The sequence below is a fragment of the Macaca mulatta genome, chromosome 9 (genome assembly GCF_049350105.2).
Source record: "Macaca mulatta isolate MMU2019108-1 chromosome 9, T2T-MMU8v2.0, whole genome shotgun sequence".
Lineage (NCBI taxonomy): Eukaryota > Metazoa > Chordata > Mammalia > Primates > Cercopithecidae > Macaca > Macaca mulatta.
In genome coordinates this window covers 29,723,830-29,745,810 of record NC_133414.1, presented here as the reverse complement: position 1 = coordinate 29,745,810, position 21,981 = coordinate 29,723,830, and the positions used below count along the sequence as shown (strand labels likewise).

The following is a 21,981-nucleotide window of genomic DNA, read 5'->3' as shown; positions in this document are numbered from 1 at the left end:
ACAATGGTACATTGATATCAGAATAAAAATACTAAACCAATACGGCCAGGCACGGTGGCTCACGCCTGTAATCCCAGCACTTTGGGAGGCCGAGGCGGGTGACGAAGTCAGGAGATCGAGACCATCCTGGCTAACACGGTGAAACTCCGTCTCTACTAAAAAATACAAAAAATTAGCCGGGCATGGTGGCGGGTGCCTGTAGTCCCAGCTACAAGGGAGGCTGAGGAAGGAGAATGGCATGAACCCGGGAGGCGGAGCTTGCAGTCAGCCGAGGTAGCACACTGCACTCCAGCCTGGGCGACAGAGCAAGACTCCGTCGCAAAGAAAAATAAATAAATAAAAAATATTAAACCAATATATGATAGGAAGGTGAAATACTAACATTATCCCTTCCCCACTATGATTGGCTTTCAAATTGAGATTGTTTTTCAGAGATAAAATGACTCCATATGTTAAATTGGTCTGTGTCTATTACATCTCTCTGGTGGTATTGGGAGGAGAAAGGAAAGATGCTCTCTGATAAAAAAAAGATCTGAAATGGAAAGGAGGTGAGAATGTTGAAGTTGGACAATAAGACAATGAGTGTCCATTATAAAGCATGGACCAAGGGCAGCTTAACAAAGGACCCATTGTTAAAGTAGACGATAAATTATCCATACTCCAGCTCTGCTATTTCTTCGCTGTGTGGTGTTTGGGAACTTGATTTAACCTCTTTGAGTATGTTTTCACATTTAAAGAAGCAGAAAAATCGTGCCCACAGTTTAGGATTGTTGGAAAGATTAAATGTTGGGAAGATTAAACACTCATGTAGTTGGGGTGATTAGGGTTCTCTGGGAGCTGGGACCGTGTGCCAGGACAGAAAGGCTGGCCTGTCGTTTGGGGGTGTGGATCAAGGAAATGCCTGCATTGTGGATCGGAGCAGATTGGGAGGTAAAGGAAAGCTAAAGCATCGAGGCCACTGCATGGAATTGGCCTTCTTGCCTCTTTGTATCTTCCTCTTATTTCTTCTTCTGCTTAATCGACATTTATTTATTTATTTATACTTAATTTTTTTGAACTAGAGTCTTGCTCTGTCACCCAGGCTGGTGCAGTGGTATAATCTTGGCTCACTGCAACCTATGCCTCCCGGGCTAAAGTGATTCTCCTGTCTCAGCCGCCCCAGTAGCTGGGGTTACTGGTGGGCACCACCATGCCTGGCTAATTTTTGTATTTTTAGTAGAGGTGGGATTTCACTATGTTGGCCAGGCTGGTCTTGAACTCCTGACCTCAAGCGATCCACCTGCCTCAGCCTCCTAAAGTGCTCGGATTACAGGCATGAGCCACCATGCCCGACCAATTGGCTTCTTATTAAATAGTTAATTTTTTTCTTGTAAGCATTCTTACTATAAAATGCATGCTTATCGTGTAAGAAATTTGAAAAATATACAGAATAATATACAAAAAAGAAAGATAGAGAATTACTAAATGCTGAAGACACATGACTCTTTCCAGAACATTAAGTATTGGGAGTAGTATCACTGGGTCAAAAGGTCGTAACAATTTTTTTCCTTTTTTTTTTAGAGACAGGGTCTGGCTTTGTTGCCTAGGCTGGAGTGCAGTGACAGAATCATGGCTAACTGCAGCCTCCAACTCCTGGGTTCAAGTGATCCTCCTGCCTCAGCCTCCTGAGTAGCTGGGACTACAGGCACACACCACCACATTAGGCTAATTTTTAAATTTTTTGTAGAGATAGTGTCTTGCTATGTTGCCTATGCTGGTCTTGAGCCCTGGGCTCGACTGATTCTCCTGCCTCAACCTCCTAAAACACTAGAATTACAGGCAGTTTTAACATTTTTAATGCCCATGTGCCCACTTACAGATTGCTTTTAGGGTGTTTGCAGCAATTTATGCTCCCATCAGCATGGGCTGGGTGCACTTATGTACAGGGACGTTTCTAGGTCTTCACAAGCTGAGACAATCTTTTGGAAGCCTTAGCCCATCTCATATATTAGAGTGAGGTGGTGCTTGCCATTATCTGCACTTGTGTTTTTTCTTTTTCTTCTTACTATGCAGATTTCTGGAGAATCATTGTGCATGCTTGAGAATCCTGGCAAAGCAAAAAGATCTATAAAAATTGCGTTCAAGATAATGTGATTATTCTGAATCCTAAATTTAGCAATTAAGAAGTTCGGGGCTGGGTGCCATAGCTCATGCCTGTAATCCCAGAGCTTTGGGAGGCCCAGACGGGTGGATCACTTGAGCTCAGGAGTTCAAGACCAGCCTGGCCAACATGGTGAAACCCCCTGTCTACTAACAACAACAACAACAACAACAAAATACAAAAATTAGCCGAGCATGGTGGCACGCACCCATAGTCCCAGCTATTTGAGAGGCTGAGGCAGGAGAAGCACTTGAACCCAGGAGGCAGAGGTAGGCGAGATCACACCACTGCATTCTAGCCTGCATGACAGAGAGACTCCGTTTCAAAAAAGAAAGAAAGAAATTTGGAATGTTATGGTTTTCAACATTTATTAATTTTTAATTTTATTTTCATATCTTTAATTTTAATTTTTTGTCCTATCTCTAGCAATAAAGAAACTTGAGATGTCATGGTTTTCAATATTTATTAATTTTAATTTTAATTTTATGTTCATATCTTGTAGCCAATATATTTTTTCAGATTTCAACGTATTTGCAGTCTCTGAAAAAAATCTCATCAGCCTTGAACCCTGAATTAGAGTGGCTAATTGATAAAATGTCACCTCCTATGTCATCTTTTCTAATTGACCAGCAAAATGACATCTTTTTCTTTTTTCTCGTTTTTGTTTTGTTTTGTTTTTGAGACAAAGTCTTCCTGTCACCTAGGCTGGAGTTCAGTGGCATTATTTTAGCTCTCTGCAGCCTCCGCCTTCTGGGTTCAAGCAATTCTGGTGCCTCAGTCTTCTGAGTAGCTGGGATTACAGGTGTGCACCACTGTGCCCAGCTAATTTTTGTATTTTTAGTAGAGATGGGGTTTCGCCATGTTGGTCAGGCTGGTCTCGAACTCCTGGCCTCAAGCAGTTCTCCTACCTTGGCCTCCCAAAGTGCTGGATTACAGGCATGAGCCATGGTGCCCAGCCTTTCTTTTGTATTTTGAACCCTATGATCTATTTCTGGATATTTATTGGGTATTTTTTATGGAAAGTCCTGTAATCAAGGAAACTGAGTCTAATAGGAGAGAACATATGTCTGATGATGATTGCCAGAAACAGGTGTAAAGAATTCAGCTGTGGGAAATCCAGAGAATTCAGAAAGCAGCTATGGGAATTCAGAGAACAAAGAGATTATTTCTGTCTCTAGTTATCAGAGACATCTGGATGAGGCATTGTTTGAGCTAAGCCTTGAGGCAAGGGTAGAATTTTAACAGGCAGAGGGATGGAGTGGGTTAACTCATATTATGCAAGATACAGAAATTCACAAGATATTTTATCTAGGCTGGGTGCAGTGGCTTGCGCCTGTAATCCCAGCACTTTGGGAGGCCGAAGCAGGAAGACTGCTTGAAGCCAAGAGTTCAAGACCAGCCTTGGCAACATAGAGAGACCTCATCCCTTTTAAAAAAGATATTTTATCTTGTAAAATATAAGAAAAATACATGTATATGGCTGGCATGGTGACTCATGCCTGTAATCTCAGTACTTCGGGAGGCCAAGGCTGACGGATGACTTGAGGTCAGGAGTTCAAGACCAGCCTGGCCAACATGGTGAAACCCTGTCTCTACTAAAGGAAAAAAAATTACCAGGGCGTGATGCTGCGTACCAGTATACCTGCAGTCCCAGCTACTTGGGAGGCTGAGCCAAGAGAATCGCTTGAACCCAGAAGGTGGATGTTGCAGTGAGCCGAGATTGTACCACTGCACTCCAGCCTAGGCGACAGAGTGAGCCTCTGTCTCAAAAAAAAAAAAAAAAAATTAGTCGAGCATGGGAGTGCACGCCTGTAATCTCAGCTACTCGGGAGGCCGAGGCAGGAGAATTGCGTAAACCCGAGTGGCGGAGGTTGCAGTAAGCCGAGATCGCGCCACTGCACTCCAGCCTGGGTGACAGAGCAAGACTCCGTGTTAGGAAAAGAAAAAAGGAAAAAGAAAAAGACATGTATATGAACCATCCAAGGATCTTGTTAAAATGCAGATTCTGATGCGGTAGATTTTGGGCATGCCGTTTCTAACAAGCTCCCATGTGATGCTGATAGGACTGGTCAGGCATTTCAGGTGGGTGGAACAACAGGAACAAAGGCAGAGGTGGGAAAGCATCAGAGGAGCTGCCATGCGGAGAGAAACAAGAACAGTGCAGTCAACCAGAGCATGGTCTCTAGATGGGAAGCCGTGGGAATGAACTGCCATGGCAGATCAGATCCAAACTGCAGAATGTTTTGAATGTCAAGTTTCAAAATGTGGACTTTATACCACAAACAATAGGGAAGCACAGAAAACCATTGAGCAGGGGAATGACATGATCAGAATGTGTGTTAGTGACATTAATCTGGCCATGGTATGCAGAAGCCAGGGAGACCAGTGTGGAAGCTAACTCTAACAGTCCAAGTGGAAGGTATTAAGGGCTTAAGTTAGAGAGATGCCTGCAAAGTTGGAAACGAAAAAAAATATTTTTTTACGTAGCAAATGGATGCTCAAAACTGTAAATCGGATAAATAAACAAATCAGTGAATAAAGTAAAAGGCTTAGCGAAGAAAGAATGAACAGGACATAATGGTCAACAGGTGGCTTTACTTTTTTTTTTTTGAGACAGAGTTTTGCTCTTGTTGCCCAGGCTGGAGTGCAATGGCGTGATCTTGCCTCACTGCAACCTCTGCCTCCCAGGTTCAAGCGATTCTCCTGCCTCAGCCTCCCGAGTAGCTGGGATTATAGGCATGCGCCACAACGCCTGGCTAAATTTTGTATTTTTAGTAGAGATGGGGTTTCTCCATGTTGGTCAGGCTGGTCTCAAACTCCTGACAAGGTGATCCGCTTGCCTTGGCCTCCCAAAGTGCTGGGATTACAGGCATGAGCCACTGTGCCTGGCTGACTTTACTTTTTATGTATGGGAGAATGATGACACCATTAACAGAAAACTGAGAAAGAGCTGCGTATTTTTTGGCAAAACATAATGGCAATACTTACTGAATACTCACTGTGTGCTATTTATAGTTTTGAGTGCTTTTAATACCTTGTCTCATTTATTTATTTATTTCATTATTATTATTTTTTAAGACAGAGTTTTGCTCTTGTTGTCCAGGCTGGAGTGCAATGGCACGATCTCTCCTCACTGCAGCCTTTGCTTCCCGGGTTCAAGCGATTCTTCTGTCTCAGCCTCCCAAGTAGCTGGGACTGCAGGCGTACACCACCACACCTGGCTAATTTGTTTGTATTTTTAGTAGAGATGGGGTTTTGCCATGTTGGCCAGGCTGGTCTTGAACTCCTGACCCCAGGTGATCTGCCCACTTTGGCCTCCCAAAGTGCTGGGATTACAGGCGTGAGCCACCAGCCCCTTGTCTCATTTAATCTTTATCAGAATCCTGTGAGAAGGTACCGTTTATTTGCTCCATCTTAAGAGAAGAAACTGAAAAACAGAGAGGTTAGGTAACCTGGGCAAAGTCACACAGCTAGTAAGGGCTGGAGCCAACACTGGAAGCAGCGAGTGTAGGTCCAGAATGCAACTCCTAATTGTTGACCTAAGTCTCATAATGTATTAGATACATTTTGGGGTAGTTCCCTCACCCATTCTTCTGGGCCAGGGGCCCTCTGGATCCCATGCCCCTGGCCATAGCTAAGTATCTAGGGGAGGAGACTTGTCAGGATAGGCCACCTACTGGCTGGCCTGACACCTAAAATCTGGTGCCCTGGTGGGAAAAGTGAATTGGGCCAATCCATTTCCTCTTCTGAAAACCTGGAATGCAGAAACACTGATTTTGGAAGATAAGGGAAGAGAAAAGAAGCCTTTGCCCCTGCCCTGACCAAGACCTTTTTTTTTTTTTTTCTTTTGTGCTCCTGTGATTAGTGGCTTTTCACTAAGTCCTACTTTTCCCAAAATACCTTAGTCTCTGTTCTTGGTACCCAAATGATCCTGATTTCAGCTCAGTCATTTATTGCCGTATAAGAATTTTTCCAGATTCTGTGCTGGACGCAGTGGCTCACACCTGTAATCTCAGCACCTTGGGTGGCCAAGGAAGGAGAATCACTTGAGGCCAGAAGTTCAAAACCAGCCTGGACAACATAGCAAGACCTCATCTCTTAAATAAATAAATAAATAGCCAGGTATAGTGACGTGCCTGTGGTTTCAGCTACTCAGAAGGCCGAGGCGGAGGGATCACTTGAGCTCTCCAGGAATTCAAAGCTGCAGTGAGCCATGATTGTGCCACTGCACTCCAGCCTGGGTGACAGAGTGAGGCCCTGTCTCTTAAAAAATTTTTATCCAGATTCATTGAAAGATGAATAAAATACTTAGGTATTGCTAGGTAAACACTAACGCTCCAGTTTCTCCTCTTGCTGCTAAAAAATATGTAGACATTTGTGAAGTAATGTGCATTTACAGCATTCACAAGTGAAAGCTTGGAAGTCAAACTTCAGCCTACACTAGCAAGAGAGAATGTTTGGGTGAAAAATGTATTTCTGGCAAAGACTGCCCACCGTCGTCCATCTGCAGGTTCTTCTTTCTTTCAAAAAAGCCGTTTTCCCTGCTGTAACAGGATTAAGGGCAGAGATATGGGTGAAAGTCTTGCACTGAGAGCTGCAGGCAACTCAATGTGAGACACACACATGCCTTCCCAAACAACAGGCTTTTTTTTTTTTTTTTGAAACAAGGTCTCACTTTGTCACCCAGGTTGGAGTACAGTGGCAAGATCATGGCTCCCTGCCCCCTTAAACTTCTGAGCTCAAGTGATCTTCCCGCCTTAGCCTCCCAAGAAGCTGGGACTACGAGCATGCACCATCATACCCAGATTTAAAAAAAGTTTTTTTTTTTTTTTTTGTAGAGATGAGGTCTTGCTATGTTGCCCAGGCTAGTCTGGAACTCCTGAGCTCAAGTGATCGATCCTCCCTCCTTGGCCTTGCAAAATACTGGGATTATAGGTGTGAGCGACCACACCAGGGCAAACAACAGGCAGTTTTCACTCTATTCTGGAAGAGACACCTCTTCAACTTTTGTGCCATTAAGAGTGAAGACAGCTAAAGCCAAAGAAGAATGCTGGATGGAAGGGTGATGTGGCTGCAACACCGATCACCCCATTGATGGCCAGCGTTGATTCTGCCCATCTGGGTAGCATCCTATCCGTGTCACTGCTGCACACGCTTCCTTCCTTAAACAGCCCACTGGCAGAGCAGGCTGGCCTTCCCAGACAGAGGAGCACATTTCTTCATTCCGCGGTGCATAAGTGTCTGTGCCCCTTGCTAGAACGTTCTAGTAAACTCTAGAGGCAACTGTGTGGAATAGCGTGGGTAAGGAAAGCTTCCAAGATTCCAGAGAGAACCAAAGGAGATGCAGGAGCAGCCTGCCTATCAAAAAGATAATTTATGTTCACTCACTACTTAAAACTTGAGCTCTGAGAAATTGGCAAGAGAGAGATTAAAGTTGTCTGTAATTAGCTGGTACTACTTTCCACATAGTGTTTATTGAGACTGGAAAATCCTTTGGCCCTGTGGCCTCCTGGAAAACCCCAATTCAGTTTTCAAGCTTAACTCCAATGTAATTTCCTTCAGAGAACCTTCTCTGACCTTCTTAGGCACTTGTTTTTCTTCCCCGGAGCTCCCACTCAGCCTGGCACATGGTTTAGTAGAACAATTTTCATGCTTCCATGATGACTGAACATAGGGATATGTTTTTGGATCCCTCAAGATCTGGCACTGTGTTTTACTTTTGTGCCCAGTGCTTGGGAAAGGAGGGAGGAGAGATGACTTAAATTGTAGATCATAGCTCACTCGACTGCAAAGGTCTCTGTCCAAACCTGAGGATGAGAACTGTGAATCAGAGTAAGGTTCTGGAGTATGAGCTGCAGGCAGTAGAGGAATGGGTGTGTTCTCTGCTGTAGGAAGAAAGCTGCAAACCAGAACAGATGCTCCCCCACTTACGATGATGGGGCTACATCCCAATAAACCCATTGTAAGTGGACGATATCTCCAGTCGAAAATGCATTGAATAGAACTAACCTGCTGAAATCATAGCTTAGCCTACCTTAAACATGCGCAGAGCGCTTAAGTTTGTCTGCAGTTGGACAAAATCATCTAACGCAAAGCTGATTTTATATAAAAGTGTTAAATATCTTGTGTAATTTACTGAATACCGTACAGAAAATGAACAATAGAATGGCTGTATGAGTACTTGAAGTACTGTTACTACTGAATTCATATTACTTTTGCACTATCATAAAGTCAAAAAATAATTAGTTGAAAAATTATAAGTAAGGACTGTCTGCATTTGGTGCCAAAAGAGTAGAAGGTGGCGAAAATAGAAATAGTACTTACCGAAATTCATGTTCTCTTCTTTCTGGGCACAGAGCCATACCACATTTCCCAGCCTACCTGGCAATGAGGTATGGCCTTGGGACTGACGACTGGATATGGTGGAAGTTCCACGAGGATCTCACCTGGGGAACCTCCAGGCATTTCCCTCTTCTGCTGGCTGGATGCCAGCATCTAGAGAGACCAAAATCAGAGCTGCTCCCCATCACCTTCCCCACCCAACAAGGAACACAAATTTGAACTCTTAAGCAAGTAAGAAATAACCTTGTGCTGAGTTGGGGGTCAATGGTTACACCAGCTGGCAATCCCTAGCTCATGCAGAGCGTTCGGCTGTTTTTCACCTGGGGCAGTGGTAGCCCAGACTCATCTCTTACCTGAAGCATTCTTGGGGTTCTTCAAATTATAATGAGAGAGAAGACCCTTGAAGAGGAGAAAAAAATTACTCAACTGGCGAGATGAGGTTTCAGAAAACCTTGATTCGACTATTAAGAGATATTTGATGGCCAGGCACAATGGCTCACGCCTGTAATCCCAGCATTTTGGGGGACCGAGGTGGACAGATCACTCGAGGTCAGGAGTTCGAGACCAGCCTGGCCAACATAGTGAAACCCCGTCTCTACTAAAATACAAAAATTAGCTATGCATAGTGGTGCGCACCTGTTATCCCAGCTACTTGGGAGACCGAGGCAGGAGAATCGCTTGAACCCAGGAGGCGGAGGTTGCAGTGAGCCAAGATTGTGCCACTGCCTTCCAGCCTGGGTGACAGAGCGAGAGACTCTGTCTCAAAAATACAAAACAAAACAAAAAGCCAAAAAACAAGGGATATTTGACTTCCATCTTGTACTTGAAGCTGGTGAAATGGGATGTAGCTCAGTTAACATGAGCCTTATGGTTAATATTAAACATTTCACTTCTTCATTTCCTCCATTGATTATTTTAATATTAGAGAAGGTTACTTAATAACATAAGAAAATATTCAAAACAAACTGTTAAGCGAAAAAGGCTACTAAAAAATAGTAGATTCAGCATAATCCCACTTTTAAAAAGCAAGCCAAGAACCTAAAAATATATTTACATACACATTGACCTAGGAAGGTGACATCAAACTATTAAGTGGTCATTTGTAAGTAGTAATAATAAGTGTGATTTTTTTATTTGTCTTTATTCTATTCAATGCTTTTCAGCCTCTTCCCAATAGACAGACTCTTCCCAACAGACTTAGAGATTAACAACACCAAAAGCAATAGAAGTTTTTAAAAAATTATTATTATTTTATTTTTGAGATGGAGTCTCGCTCTGTCACCCAGGCTGGAGTGCAGTGGTGCGATCTCTGCTCACTGCAAGCTCCGCCTCCTTGGTTCATGCTATTCTCCCGCCTCAGCCTCCCAAGTAGCTGGGACTACAGGCGCACACCACCACACCCACTAAGTTTTTTGTATTTTTTAGTAGAGATGGGATTTCACTGTGTTAGCCAGGATGGTCTCGATCTCCTGACCTCGTGATCCACCTGCCTTGGCTTCCCAAAGTGCTAGGATTACAGGCGTGAGCCACCGCGCCCAGCCTAGAAGTTATTTTTAAGGAAAATATAGAGAAAAATGTTGTCTTGCAATTAAAAAAAAAAAAAAAAAGATCCAGTTTCTTCATTCACTATTACTGGGAGTTCTCAGTCAAACTCATATCCCAGGCAGAGACTTGGGGATCCACTAGTACTTCAATAATCCTAAAGAGGCAAGCAACAATCCTTGTTTCTGTTGAATGAGCAATCTTGTTTCTTTCTTTCTTTTTTTTTTTTGAGACGGAGTCTCGCTCTGTCGCCCAGGCTGGAGTGCAGTGGAATGATCTAGGCTCACTGCAAGCTCCGCCTCCCAGGTTCAGGCCACTCTCCTGCTTCAGCTTCCCGAGTGGCTGGGAATACAGGCGCCCGCCACCATGCCCAGCTAATTTTTTGTATTTTTAGTAGAGACTGAGTTTCACTGTGGTCTCGATCTCCTGAGATCATGATCTTCCCGCCTTGGCCTCCCAAAGTGCTGGCATTACAGGCGTGAGCCACTGAGCCCGGCTGCAATCTTGTTTCTTTTGCTTCTGTTGAATTATGCTGGGTGTTTAATCTAGAACTTGAAAAATAGGAAGATCAGACCAGGCATAGTGGCTTATACCTGTAATCCCAGCACTTTGGGAGGCTGACGTGGGGTGGGAGGATCATTTGAACTCAGGAGTTGGAGACCAGCCTGGGCAACATAGTGAGACCTCATCTCTACAAAAAGTAAAAATAAATAAAAATTGACTGCCTGTGGTAGCATGTGCCTGTGGTTCCAGCTACTTGGTAGGCTGAGGTGGGAGGATCACTTGAGCCTGGGAGGTCGAGGCTGCAGTGAGCCGAGATCGTGCCACTGCACTCCAGCCTTGATGACAGAGTGAAACTTTGTCTCAAAAAAAAAAAAAAAAAAAAAAACAAGCAAGCAAGCAAGAAAAGTAGGGTAGGAGCCTGGCATGCTGGCTCACACCTGTAATCCCAACACTTTGGAAGGCCTAGGCGTTCACTTGAGCTTAGGAGCTCAAGGCCAGCCTGGGCGACGTGGTGAAACCCCGTCTCTACCAAAAATACGAAAAAATAGCTGAGCGTGGTGGTACACACCAGCAGTCCCAACTACTTGGTAGGCCGAATTGGGAGAATTGCTTGAGCCCCGGAGTTGGAGGTTGCAGTGAGCTGAGATTGTGCCACTGTGCTCCAGCCTGGATGACAGAGTGAGACCCCATCTCAAGGAAAAAAAAAAAAAAAAAAAGATAAGAGAAAGTAGGAAGATCTCACAGAGAGTTTTGCATTGTTAAAGTCTCTTAAAGACTTTATTGCTTTCCAATAAGCATGTCTCTACACTCTTATTAAGTTTGGGAAATATATCAGGTTTTTTTTTGGTCTAAACTCAGGCAAATCTAGCCATGGGAGTATTCCAGTGCTGTTAGCATCAGAACAGTTCTTCTGCTTTGATTTACTTGTTTATTTATTTAAGAGACAGAGTCTTGCTCTGTCACCCAGGCTGGACTGCAGTGGCACAATCATAGCTAGCTCACTGCAGCCTCCAACTTCTGGGCTCAAGTGATCCTCCCACTTCAGCCTCCAGAGTAGATGGGACTATAGACATGTGCTACCATGCCCAGCTAATTTTTTTTTTTTTTAGTTTTTTTTTTTTTTTTAAGAAACAGAGTCTCACTATGTTGCCCAGTCTCGTCTCTCCTGGGCTCAAGCGATCCTCCTGCTTTGGCGTCCTAAAGTGCTGAGATTACCTGCATGAACCACCACATTCAGTCTTTCTTCTGCTTTTATTATCACATCCTAGCCAAGAGTGTGATGAGTCTTCATTCCATGAGAGGAACAGAATTCCACCAGCAGGTTAAAAATACTTCACATTCTAAGGAAATGGAAAGCTGACCAAAGCGAGGGTTTCAGGAATATCAGGCACCACTCAGGCAACTGAGATTTCAGCACCCCTCCCGCCTCTTCTTTTGGCTATCTCTGGTCATCCTGTAACATAAATGTTCTTTTTACCGGAACAGAATAAATGTAGTCTTTATGTTAGGGAAATTCTCACGTTTGGAAAACTTCACAGCTTATTGTTTGAACCCTAAACACAAATCAAGGAAAAGGCAATGGAAGTAGAGTAACATTTGTATACCAGACTTCATTGCTATCTAAATTCTAAGCATTTACTATGAAAAGATCTGGATGGAGATGATATAGACCTGAGAAATATAAATACATGTTTGGAGGAAGTGTGGATTATTGGAAAGGATGTAGACTTTGGAGCTTAACAGACACAGGGTCAAGCTCCAGCTCTGTCACTTACAAGTGGCACGACCTGAAGCTAGTTTTTAACTTCTTCAAATCTGTGCTTTCAGTGGGAATATGAGGATTATGGCACCTATCTTGCAAGTGTTGTTGGGAGAATTAAGGAATAAAAGGTATGAAAAGCACTACACACAGTGCCTGGTACACAGTAGATGCCCATTCATCGTGTTGACGTGGGCGCTAAGACAAAAGAAAACCAGATTGGAGTGAAAATGGGAAAATGTTGAGTGAAAAAAAATCTTTTTTTTTTTTTTTTTTTTGAGATCGAGTCTCATTCTGTTGCCCAGGCCGGAGTACAATGGTACGATCTCTGCTCACTGCAACCTCTGCCTTTTGGGTTCAAGCAATTCTCCTGCCTCAGCCTCCTGAGTAGCTGGGATTACAGGCATGTGCCACCACGCCTGGCTAATTTCTGCATTTTTAGTAGAGATGGGGTTTCGCCATGTTGCCCAGGCTGGTCTTGAACTCCTGAGCCCAAGCAATCCGCCCACCTCAGCCTCCCAAGGTGCTGGGATTAGAGTGCCTGACTGAAAAAAATTTTTTTTTAAATTAGCTGTACGTAGTGGCACATGCCTATAGTCCCAGCTATTTGGGAAGCTGAGGCAGGAGAATCACTTGAGCCAAGGAGTTTGAGGCTGCAATGGGATATGATAGTGCTACTGCACCCCAGCCTGGGCAATGGAATGAAACCCTGTCTGTATAAAAATTTTAAAAAGTCTTTATAGAAGGTACTTATGCTTGTAATGAGTTAAAAATACATATTCTTGCATGGTAAAAAGTGAACATGCTTCTCTTTACTTCATCTCTATCAATCTCTCTCCCCTGGGGAAACCACTTCTTCTGTTTTATTTTTTTTCTTTTTTTTAGGAACTGATGTTTATTTTCTATCAACCTTGTTTCCATGTTGCTTAAGAGCCGGCACAAGACAACTTAAGACCATTCCGTGGTTGCTCCTACCCATTCAGTGGCCTGAGTCGTGAGAGCTGCAGACCAGACTTCCGTGGCAGGCTGAGCACTCCAGTCTTCAGTAGGTAACTGCTGAATAGGCACAGAGGGCACCTGCACGCCGTCAGACCAGTCTGAAACCTCAGGCTGAGTAGCAGTCAACTCAGGAGCTGGAGCAGTCTGTTCACCCTGAAATTCCTCCTTGGTCATAGGCTTTTCAGCAGCAGCCTGCTCTTCTTTTTCAATCTCTTCAGGATCCCTGTAGAAGTAGAGATCAGGCATGACCTCCTACGGGTGTTCGTGGGAAATGGTACCACGCATGTGCAGAACTTCCCAGGGCAGCATCCACATCAAACCCACTGAGTGAGCGTCATGTTGTTGCATGGAATGGCAATGTTCACACAGCTCTGAGGAGAATCTGTGTGACACAGAGCAATGGTGGGAAGGTTAACATAAGATGCCTCTGTGAGAGGCTATTGGTCAACTCTGGGGTCAGTAACCACAGGAAGCCGTGGCTCCCGGAAGGCTCCCTGGATCTGGTTAGTAAGAGTTCCGGAAGTGAAGTGGCCAGCAATTGCTGTGGCTCCAGTGGCGGCAGCAAATTTCAGCAGGGCCCTCTGGCCAGTATTCCTGGAGGACATGACACTGACGTCAGCGGGGTTTTCAACCGCAACAATGGCATGAGCTGCAGCAGAAGCTTCTCCCTGGTCCTCTTCAGGTTTATGAGGTAGATGCCGTCACTTTTCCTTCTGTAGATGTACTGTTCCATTTGGAAGTCAAGATTGGTGCCACCTAAGTGGGTTTCTGCTGCAGAACTTAAGAACATCCTCTTCCTTCATTTGCAGGACATCAAGGGCTCCGGACATTGAGAAATTTTCCCTTTAAGTTATGATGGGAATCCAGAACAACGCTGTATGGACCCCTCTGTGAGGAGCATGGAAACCGGAAATCCCCCCCACCGCCTTTTTTTTTTCAAAAGTCTCACCTTGTTGCCCAGGCTGGAGTGGAGTGATGGATCTCGGCTCACTGCAACTTCCACGTCCCGGGTTCAAGCGATTCTCCTGCCTTGACCTCCCGAGTAGCTGGGGTTACAGGTACCCGACATCACGCCTGGCTAATTTTTGTATTTTTAGTAGAGACGGAGTCTCACCATGTTGGGCAGGCTGGTCTCGAACCCCTGACGTCAAGTGATCCACCCGCCTTGGCCTCCCAAAGTGTGGGGATTATAGACGTGAGCCATCACTCCCAGCCAGAAACCACTTCTAATAATGTAACAGGTTATATATTGACACATAGACACTTTTTAAGAGATTATACTATCTCTCTACATTTTTTTCTTTTTATTGAGATGGAGTCTTACTCTGATGCCCTGGCTGGAGTGCAGTGACATGATTTCAGCTCACTGCAACCTCTGCTTCCCTGGTTCAAGCAACTCTTGGGTCTTAGCCTCCAGAGTAGCTGGGATTACAGGCGTGTGCCACCATGCCCAGCTAATTTTTCTATTTTTAGTAGAGATGGGGTTTCACTATGCTGGCTAGGCTGGTCTCCAGCTCCTGACCTTAAGTGATCTGCCCACCTCAGCCTCCCAAAGTGCTGGGATTACAGGCATGAGTCACTATACCCAGCCTATCTACACGTATTTTTAAAACTGCTTCTTAAATCTTAACATTATACTATGGGCATCTTTTCACATAGTAAATGCAAATTTTCCTCATGTTTACAACAGTGCAGTAAGAGGCGCAGTAGAACCTAGGAATTAAGAGCATGGACTACTTGGGTTGGATACTAACTTGTGCACCTTAGGTTGTGTGTGAACTTGGACAAATGACTTCCCCTCTCTCAGTCTTAATTTCTCTATCTATAAAATGTATTCTGATAAAATGCTTGTAGTAACATATGAAAAATGCTCAACATCAGTAATCCTCAAAGAAACGCAAGTTAAAATCACAGTGAGATATCATTTTATACCAGTCAGATTGGCTAGTATTAAAAAGTAAGAAGATAACAGATATTGAGGATATAAAGAAAAAGGAATGCTTATACACTGTTGGTGGGAATGTAAATTAGTACGACTTTCACGGAAAACAGTATGGAGATTTCTCAAAGAACTAAAATTAGAACTATCATTTGATCCAGCAATCCCACTACTGGGTATCTACCCAAAGGAAAAGAAATCATTATATCAAAAAGATACCTGCATTTGTTTGCTTATCACAGCACTATTCAAAATAGCAAAGATATGGAATTGACCTAAGTATCCACTAGTGGCTGATAGGATAAAGAAAATGTGGTGTATATATACAACGGAATACTATTCAGTCATAAAAAAAGAATAAAATGTTTTTTGCAGCAACATGGATGGAACCGGAGGCCATTATCTTAAGGGAAACAACTCAGAAAGTCAAATACCGCATGTTCTCACTTATAAGTGGGAGCTGAGTCATGTGTACACATCGACCTAGAGTGTGCAATGGTAAACATGGGGGACTGGGAAAAGTGGGAGGGTGGAGGAGGGTGGGTGATGAGAAGTTACTTGAGTCCAATCCACACTCTTTAGGTGATGGATGCACTGAAAGCCCAGACTTCACCAGTATGTAATATATCCACGTAATAAAACTACACTTGTACCCCTGAAATTTATACAAATAGGCCGGGCGTGGTGGCTCATACCTGTAATCCCAGCATTTTGGGAGGCCGAGGTGGACGGATCACCTGAGGTCAGGAGTTCGAGACCAGCCTGGCCAACATGGTGAAACCCTGTCTCTGCTAAAAAATACAAAAATTATCCAGGCATGGTGGTGCATGCCTGTGGTCCCAGTTACTGGGGAGGCTGAGGCAAGAGAATAGCTTGAACCTGGGAGGCGAAGGTTGCAGGTGAGCCGAGATTGCGCCACTGCACTCCAGTCTGGGCGACTGACAGAGCAAGACTCTGTCTCAAAAAAAAAAAAAAAAAATACGAATACAAGGAAAAAAATGTTTGTTGGGATGAAATAATTAATGCAGATAAAGCCTCTAGAATAGTACTAAGGCATACAACAAGCCATAACGACTCTGTCTATCCTTAGTGAAGTTTTAAGTTCTTTTTAAACTTTATTACAAACAATGCTACAATGAAGGTTTTGTCACATCTTTTTGAATACCTTTACTAGTGTTTTTACAGGACAGAAGTCAGAATGAGGGATCATGTAGGATGTTCACACAAAATTAGAATGGACATTGCCTAATTGCCTTCCGAAGTTGTACCCATTTACCCTCCAGCCAAGAGTGTACAAAATGGTTCATATTCCCAGACTTTTGCCCAAACTGGATTTTATCATTTTGAAAAAATTGTGCCTGTCTAGTAACAACTGATCTTTGACACACTGAATTACAGTATAAAGAGAGCTTTACCCAAATGGCCCACAAGGCTACCTAACTGGGCAGAGGTCATACATCACATATTTTAAAATTTCAATAGAAAATTCTTTATTCAACATTGAGGCTTATAAAATTATCTTTTCCTCCATAAGACTTCTATGTGTCTTTATTCTGAACTGAGGGTATATGAAAACAAATTTTCCTTTCCTTGATTTCCTTCCTCTTAAATTCTACAGATGCTGTGAAATACTTAAGTGCTCAGGAGAAGTCATATTCTGGTTGCTGCAAGCATGTAACGCCCTGTCATTAAAATAAAAAATAGATTGTTATCCTCTGCCCTCCTCTATGCATATATGTATACATATATATATATAAAAATATATATGTATATATAAAATATATTTATATAAATATATTTATATAAAATATATATATATTTTAAATATATATTTATATTTATATAAAATATATATGTAAAATATATATAATAAAATATATACGTGTATATATATTTTTTGTAGAGACTGGGGTCTTGCTGTATTGCCCAGGCTGGTCTTGAACTCTTCTGTGCAAGGGATCCTCCCATCTCAGCCTCCCAAAATGCTAAGATTGCAGGTGTGAGCCACCAGGCCTGGCCCTTTGTGCATTTTCTAAGAACAATCTTTCCAAAACTGGTCTCTAGGAGATGAGCAGCCAGGTTGTAAAGGATTTAGTCTCTATCACAGACCCAAATCGGAGAGAAACAACTTGGAAATGCCAGCGTTAAATCAAATTAGTGTTCGAGACCATATTTCCGCTTTTTCATGTTCTTGAATTGGGAATTCACATTTGGCTGCTGTGCAGTGAATGTTCCAGAAGTTCTCTGGGCTGCCCTGTCGGCTCCACGGGTTTTATTTGCCATCTTGTTCGCCCTCTGCTGGTTTTTCAAGAGAAGAACATGAATGGGAAGAAGGGCTTTCTCTGACCCTGGGAGATTTTTTTCTTGCTTATTTTTGTTCTGGGAAATCAAAATTCCAGTTGAATTCCATAACTATAAAAATGTTAAGAGAAGACATGTGAGTTTCGATGGAATAGACTAATTTGAATTACCGTAGGTTTTCGGAGATGGGGTATGGGGATAGGAAAAAACTCTGGCTTTACTTCTTTTTTTACATGTCTTACTGTTTAGTTATTCAACTATGCATTTTCTGGTATGTATAACGATATTACATCATAAATTTAAAGAATAGAATGCATGTGAATCTATATCAATATCTATCTATATCTACATGAGCTATCTACATCTATTAATATATCTGTATATATTCTGGAACCTTGCCAGTTTGGGGAACTCAGAGCTTAAAGCATCCTGAGAGACTGAAAAAGAACACAGGGGTTGACACCTTCCACTTATAACCAGACCCCTCAGTCCAACAAAATATAATCCAATGTTTTCAGAGCCCTAAAAGGCTTTTTTTTTTTTTTTTTTTTTGAGATGGAATCTTGCTCTGTCGCCCAGGCTGGAATGCAGTAGTGTGATCTTGGCTCACTGCAACCTCTATCTCCCAGGTTCAAGTGATCAAGCAATTCTCCTGCCTCCGCCTCCGGAGTAGCTGGGATTATAGGCTCACAACACCATGTCTGGCTAAGTTTTGTATTTTTAGTAGAGATAGGGTTTTGCCATGTTGGCCAGGCTGGTCTCGAACTCCTGACCTCAGGTGATCTGCCCTCCTCAGCCACCCAAGGGATTACAGGCATGAGCCACTACGCCCAGCCAAAAGGCTTCCTTTAATTTAGAAGTTCTGTATAAGATCTATTCTAGGAAATTCTCAAAGCTTCTAGGCATTATAATGACAACAATTCATTGAAGAGCCCATTCTTTCAAGAGTTCTGGCCTGCATGCCAAGTGCATGCAAGATAGCAAAGCCCACACAGGGAGGTGATGTCACACAGGGAGGTGAGGGCCCCAGTCAGTAGCCTCCATTCGGAACAGGTGGTGGTGTTTTTTTTAGTCTGGCATTCTTTACATCCCTCTAGTCAAAGTGATTGGCAGATGAGCCAAACCTGGCCTCTTCTTCGCTGGGATTTTACGTTAATGCTGGAAGAGAGAGGTTATCTCTTTTCTCTAGGGTCACACCTCTGGGTTATAAAGGTCTGAACCTGTCTGCGATACTCATCTATTCCCACCGACTTTATGGTGGACACCCAGGAGAGAGGACATGTGGAGAAGAAGATACAATTGAAATGTGTTTTGAGGTAGAATCTGCTGGAGGATTGAATCAGCAAGAGACATTCTAAAGGGAAGAGTCAAGAATAACTTCTAGATTTCTAAATGAGTTCCTGGATGAATGTGTTGCCATTTGTTAATATGGGGGAGAACCAGGAGTGGGATTGGAGATGAAGCCAGAGCTTGGCGGTGACAATTGGGAGTTCTGTTTTGGACATATGGACTTTGAGATGCTGTGAGATAGCCGACTGGAAATGTCAAGTACGTAGTTATACATGTGACTTTTGAGAAAGGGAAGAAGATTTGAGCTGGACGTATTAATTTAGAAACTGTGACATAAACTGTATGTAAAGATATTGGAGTGGATGAGAATATTTAGGTATAGAAGATATTAAAAAGAGGGCCCAGGACCAAGTTTTGAGGAGAATCAAATTTTGCTGATTGAGTAGAGAGGGAGAACTTTTGTTTTGTTTTGTTTTGTTTTGAGAGTCTCGCTCTGCCGCCCAGGCTGGAGTGCAGTGGCCGGATCTCAGCTCACTGCAAGCTCCGCCTCCCGGGTTCACGCCATTCTCCTGCCTCAGCCTCCCGAGTAGCTGGGACTACAGGCGCCCGCCACCTCACCCGGCTAGTTTTTTGTATTTTTTAGTAGAGACGGGGTTTCACCGTGTTAGCCAGGATGGTCTCGATCTCCTGACCTCGTGATCCGCCTGTCTCGGCCTCCCAAAGTGCTGGGATTACAGGCTTGAGCCACCGCGCCCGGCCGAGAGGGAGAACTTAACACAGGAGAGGCTCGTAAGGTGGGGAAAAGAGGAATGGGAACAGGGTGTCACAGAATTGGAGAGAAGAGTGTGTCAAAAAGGGGAGAGTGGTCAACTCAGTCAAAAGCTGATGAGAATTAGAGAAAGTTGAGGTCAGAGACACATTCATTGGGCATGGCAAATAGACACAGCGTTGGTAAAGTTGACAACAGCATTTTCGGTAGAGTAATGGGCATGAAAAGTTGTTTTGAGGCAGGAGAATAGGGTCTCGAGGCAGGGAACTTAAGGCGGATTCACGCTGACTTCCTAGAACTAAATCAAAAGGAAAACCCCACCTTTCCACACCCAAGTAACAAAAGGACAGAAGGCGTCTTGCTTTGCAACTACCTGCCCCATTTTCGGCCTGGCAGATGGAAAATTGAAACTACCTCCGATTGGTTGCTTTCCTCAACCAATCAGAAGTTTGCATAGGAGTGTAACTTTGTAACTTCACTTCAGCCTCTGAGCCTCTGATTGGTTGCTTTCTACAACCAATCAGACTGATTGTGGGCCAACTCTTGTTTGCATAGAATTGTAACTTTGTAACTTCACTTTAGCCTCTGATTGGTTGCCTTCCACAGCCAATCAGACCTTTTGCATAGGGTGGAACCTTTGTAACTTCACTTCAGCCTCTGTTGGTTGCAGCAGTGAATCAGACTGATTGTAGGCCACTACTTCATTTGCATGGGTTTGTACACCAAGTGGCCAATGGGAAACTAAACCCCCAGAAAATATTCTGTAACAGGGCTCTTGCGCCCCTATGCGTGGCCTGCTCTCACCCTGTGAAGTGTACTTTCATTTTCAATAAATCTCTACTTTCGTTGCTTCATTCTTCCCTTGCTTTATTTGTGTGTTTTGCCCAATTCTTTGTTCGAAATGCCAAGAACCTGGACATCCTCCACTGGTAACAGTTTGAAGAAAGTTAAAAATGAATGGTGGTGACCAACAGTGCAGATGGCACTGTGGGTTCAAGGGAAACTGATAACCACCCCCCACGACACACATGCACGCACATACAGAATACAAACAAGTAGCGCAATCAACAGAGTATTTAAAAGACTCTCATTGTGTCCTCTGGTGTAAAAATTCTTTCCATAGGTCTTTGACTCATAAACCATCAGAGCCCAGAATCATTTACAACATAAATATTGAGAGGTCCTTAGGTATAAAAGTGGAGGAGCTACTCCCACTTCCACTCCTTGCTTCTCCCATTCATATACAGTTTATTCAAATTATTCATGGTAGTTACATTCTATAAAGTTTCTTCTAATGCTGAATTGGCAAATAAAGAACTATTGCTCCAAGGGGAAAGACTAGGTTACGTTCCTGTGAGCCTCTGGTCATAATATTTTTGCTAAACAAAATGCCACCCTTGGCATATAGGTTTGTTTGCCAATATCCTTGTAAAACAAGCCAGTCACATCAGCATTGAAAACCTACTGTTGTACATAACCCTTTTCTGTATAACAGTTGGCAGATATTTTAAAAAATTCGTCTGTAGCCTCCTGATCTGCAGAATCTGCCTCACCTGCAAGTTTAATGTTTCTCAAGCTCTGTTGCCTTTTGAAATGTGTAAGCCAGCCAGCACTAGCTCAGAAGAGTTTCACATTTTCCTACGCCTGGGTGTGATGGTTAATTTTATGTGTCAACTTGACTGGGCCTTGGGGTGCCCAGATATTTGGTTAAGCATTATTTCTGGGAGTGTATGCAAGGGTCTTTCTGGATGAGATTGACATTTGAAACAGTAGACTGAGTAAAGCAGATCATCCTATCTAATCAGTTAAAAGCCTGGATAGAATAAAAAGCTGAGTAAGAAAGAACTGTCTACCTTTGCCTCACTGTCTTCAAGCTTGAACATTGGTAGTCTCTTGCCCTTGGGCTTGGACTAGAATTTAAGCCATTAAATTTTTAAAAAAAGAGCTTAGGTCATTGCTAATTCCTTAAATAAATCTCTCTCTCTCAACTTATATATGTATATATACACTATATATGCTATATATGAGATACATATACTATGTATATACTACATAATATATAGGGAGAACAAGGAGATATATATATATACACACACACACACACATCTTATTGGCTCTGTTTTTCTAGAGAACCCTAATCCACTGGGTAATGTGTCTATAAATTTATTACTGGAGCAGCCTGATTTATAGGTCAGTGCATTTCTTCTTTTCCTGGATGTATTGTATTGTTGATTCATTCACATTGAACTCACAGCCAACAGCACTATAACTCATGCCTGAATGAAGCTTATCTAACATATACATTTTCTCCATAAGGAACATCACAGTCTTCCTGTTTTTAGGAATACTAGACAGCACTATGCTTAGGGGCCATTTCAAACAGCAAAATCACCAGC

The 21,981-nt window shown here is 43.1% G+C and overlaps 1 long non-coding RNA gene and 1 pseudogene across 1 annotated transcript in view; one reads left to right on the top strand and one right to left on the bottom strand.

Annotated features, from left to right (window-relative positions):
- Positions 1-16,943, top strand: part of LOC114669909 (uncharacterized) — a 75,685-nt gene extending 58,742 nt beyond the window's left edge. The window contains exons 2-3 of the long non-coding RNA XR_003719205.2: positions 14,096-14,176; positions 16,844-16,943. This is a non-coding gene — a long non-coding RNA (uncharacterized LOC114669909). The remainder of the gene's footprint in view (positions 1-14,095; positions 14,177-16,843) is intronic.
- On the bottom strand, positions 13,099-14,076 carry LOC709593 (small ribosomal subunit protein uS2 pseudogene; annotated as a pseudogene).
- Positions 16,944-21,981: the final 5,038 nt, after the last annotated feature.